A 4,302-nucleotide genomic window follows, 5' to 3' on the forward strand; every position below is an offset into this window, starting at 1 on the left:
ATGGTATATATTTACTTATAAGAGGATATTAGACATATAATATAGGATAATCACACTAAAATCTGTATAGCTAAAGAAGCTAAGCAAGAAGGAGGACCCTGGTTAAGATGATCAGTCCTCACTCAGAAAGGCAAATGGAATGGACATTGGAAGAGGAAGAAAACAGGCAACAGGACAGGAGCCTTCCACAGGGGGCCTCTGAAAGACTCTGCCCAGCAAGGTATCAAAGCAGATGCTGAGACTCATAGCCAAACTTTGGGCAGAGTGCAGGGAATCTTATTAAAGAAAGGGGAGATAGAAAGACCTGGAGGGGACAGGAGTTCCACAAGGAGAGCAACAGAATAAAAAAAATGTGGACACAAGGGTCTTTTGTAAGACTGATACTCCAACCAAGGGCCAATCATGGAGATAACCTAGAATCCCTGCACAGATGTATCTCATGGCAGTTCAGTGTCTGAGAGGGTTCCCTAGTAAGGGGAACAGGGACTGTCTCTGATATGACCTCAGTGGCTGTCTTTTTGACCACCTCCCCATGAGGGGAGAGCAGCCTTACCAGGCCACAGAAGAAAACAATCCAACCAGTCTTGATGAGAGCTGATAGGGTAGGCTCAAGGAAGCCTTTTTAGCTACTGCTATGAAACACCCCTATTTAACAGTGCAGGACAATTTACAAGGACCCAAAATAAGCAGCATCTAGTGTGTGATGGAAAATAAAGTTATCTACATTTGCATATGACATAGTTTACCAATTAGCCAACAGAAACATATGGGAAATTTTAGAAATATATTAAAACTGTAGAGACTAACAAATTAAGGAAGCTTGTAGGAGATAAGATAAAGTAGAAAGGCAGTGATATTTCCTTTACTTCTAGAATTGAGCTAGCTGGATTTTAATGCTGCTGACTTAACTGAATATCCACATGCAAGTTTGGAATCTTACCACAAACCACATGCAAAACTTAAACCGAATGGAGTGCAAATATAGATATAATGCTTAATCTATAAAATTATCATTAATTTTCACTCTATGCCAGATTAAGAAGTGTGGTCCTAGTTATGATATCTAGCTAATGAACAAAAATTAAAAAGGAAAATATATATATACAAATGAAACCTTACTGGGAAAAAAAAGCTACACTTTAAGGAAAACTATAAAGAAAGCAAAACAAAACAAAAAACAAAAAACAAAAACAAAAACAAAAAACCAAAAAAAACCTGAATTGTGGGATAAAATTGCACACTACATATATTTGGCTAGAGATGTGTGTTTAAGTTCATAAAAACACTTAAAGTTCCAAAAATATCTTGATTTAAAGTAAGGAAAGTCTTGAAAACACTTTTCTGTAAGTCATATATATTTAAGTAATACAGAAAGGTTGACATCAACAGTGGTCAGGGAAACTGAGGTTAGCTAGTGAGCAGGAATCGAATGCAACCATTGCAAGATGTGGACAATGCAGCATTAACATTTCTTGCCCACGTTATGTGGTCTGATGTCCCTCGTGCAGAACCTGCATGACCTGTCAGACAGCTTTTACACAGAAGGAGAGCGGGCGGTCTGGTCAACTCAGCTTCCTCCCAGGCCCAGATCCAGGGCTTTGAGTTGGCCCACCCCAACATCTACCCCATCAATGATTTGCTGGAGCATGGAAAAGGGCTGGTCCTTCAGATTCAAAGCCGCAGGATCTCCATGACACAGGGCAGCAACAGTATTCGAGAGGAGTCCCTGTGAGGATACTTTACAGACAGTGTAACAAAAGCCAGAGGCCTTAAAACAGACCAATGACTCATTGCAATAAGGATGTGTGGACAAAATCGTGTACTGTGGACACACAGGGACACACTACCGCTTCCACAACAAGATTTTTTTTCTTATTTTATTTTTTTGAGGAGAGGCTGCAAGGGTGGAGGACAGATACGAAGGCACAGGAAAGTGAGTATTATTGGAATGCATGGTTGTGAATGTCACAAAGAATCAGTAAAAAGTTAAACAATATTTTAAATAGTCTGTTGATCTGGGATTTTATTTATCAGTTTATCTTTTGTGGGAATATATCCATCATATTTTAAGCTCTGATTTTAATAGGAATAAGTCATTCTCTCAAGTCAACCTTAAATTTTTCAGTATTGTGATCGTATCTAATTCTCTGTTGTATCTTGAAGAGCTTATACTCCCCCCACTGTCAGCCAATCACACTGCCAATATCTGCTCACTTTGCTCCTCCTCCCCATCTCTTCCTCTTTTGTTTCTCTGTCTATATCCATCTTCCTTAATTTTTCTTTTATCTTTTCTCACTACTATAACAATTTTCTTTTCCACCAAAGCAAGCGTGATCATGAAAATAGCATTACAATCATGAAAGCATTACGACGAGTCTGCTAAATGTATACATGTGTCCATAAATCTTTAAAAAAAATGTATACATGTATCCATAAATCTTTTAAAAAATCTATTTGCTGTAGGAAAGTGGTGATACCAGGACGATTCAGATAGTTAGATAATACTTTAATTGCTTTGTCCATTGAATAATGGGATTTGATGGAAATGCCCAATTTCCCACTATTGTCAGTGCTCAGTTGTTCTTAAAATGTTCAGGGTTATTTTTAATTGTCAAGCAAGGCAAACTTTTATTGATATGGCCTACTACCTTCCTCAGGGCTATCTTCATTTTCTTGTTTCTTAGCTATAAATTATGGGATTGAGCAAAGGTGTCAGTACTGTGTATGACAGCCATCAGCATATCTTCACGGAAGGAGTCAGTGTTCTTGGGTATCAAGTAGACAAAGCAGGCAAATCCATAGTGCACAGACACAACTGTGAGGTGGGAGGAGCATGTTGAGAAGGCCTTATGCCTCCCATATGCAGAAGACATTTTTACCACTAGGAATAGTATGAAGACATAGGAAATCATGATCAAAACAAAGCTTCCCACCAGCACAAATGCAGAGAGCAAAAAAATAATCATTGCATGGTGAGCAGTGTAATCACAGGCAAGGTGAACCAAGGGTGAAATGTCACAGAAAAAGTGCTGGATATTGTTGGAGTCACAGAAAGACTAGTTGAAGACGGTGAAGGTGATGCCAAGAGAACAGAGGAACCCAATCACACAGGAAGCCATCATGAGCTGAAAGCAGACCTTTTGGGTCATAAAAATGTGGTAATGCAGTGGGCTGTGGATGGCAGTGTAACAGTCATAAGACATGGCAGCCATAATGAAACAGTTGTTGGCTGCCAGTCCAAAGAAGAAAAACATCTGGGTGGCACACTCAGGGAGAGAGATGGTCTTGCTCTCTGATAGCAAGTCCACTAACATGCGGGGCAGGATCACCATAGTGGTGCAGGTTTCTGAGAAGGACAGGGCAAAGAGGAAAAAGTACATGGGGGTGTGAAGGCTGTGGTTGAGCTTGATGGCCACCATGATGGATGCATTTGCTAAGAGAATGGTCAGATGGTAGAGGAGGATCACAGCAAAGAGGAGATTCTGCAGTTCTGGGAAACTGGAAAATCCCCACAGAATGAACATGGTCACTGTGGTGTGGTTGCCCATCCTCTAGGTGGCGACCATTTTGCCTCAGTAGTGAATATGTGCTTAAGGTCAAGACTCTTAAGATGACTGGGAGGAGCTTCTGCACTGGTGCTGTCAGTTACTTAATCAAGACTGCCCGAGTTAGCATAAAACAACTGAATAAAGGAACCTGTAAGAACGGGAGGCAAGGGCAGTGAAATAGCTCAGCAGATAAAGGTGCTAGCAGCTAACCATGATGATGTAACTTCAATCTCAAGCACCCACATGATGGAAGGAAAAAACTGACCCCCACACATGTAACATGGCACGTGTTTTACACACACACACACACACACAACACATATGCACATGCACTAATAAATAAATAAGTAAATAAATTTATGTTGGTATTTACAAATATGGACCTAACTAAGTCAAGCCAGAAGCCTAACAGTTGAGAGAAATGATTCTAATATGAGAATATGCATGAAACTCACAAAGTGGCCCCAAATATCTTCTAGGATTCTACTCATGAAGCATTCCTTAACACTGTTTTTTCTATTCTGTATCTGCAGGGAAGAAAACAGAGAGAATAATGTCTCAGTCACTTGCTTTTGATATGCTACAGTTTTGAAATGATGTGATGCCCTGGCCCTACAGCCTTGTTTATTAACCTATTAATGGAATGCACATAGTAACTAAATAACTTGCGTTCAAATCAACATGATTTGTTAAAATCCTGCAGAGATAAAGCGAAGAATTCTAAAGTAATTTTCCCTTTATTCAGTGTGGTCCT

General features: G+C 39.8%; 1 pseudogene; it reads right to left on the reverse strand.

Annotated features, from left to right (window-relative positions):
- Window positions 1–2,573: 2,573 nt before the first annotated feature.
- Window positions 2,574–3,548, reverse strand: LOC110540257 (olfactory receptor 10T2-like; annotated as a pseudogene).
- Window positions 3,549–4,302: the final 754 nt, after the last annotated feature.

The sequence above is a fragment of the Meriones unguiculatus genome, chromosome 14, assembly GCF_030254825.1.
Source record: "Meriones unguiculatus strain TT.TT164.6M chromosome 14, Bangor_MerUng_6.1, whole genome shotgun sequence".
Lineage (NCBI taxonomy): Eukaryota > Metazoa > Chordata > Mammalia > Rodentia > Muridae > Meriones > Meriones unguiculatus.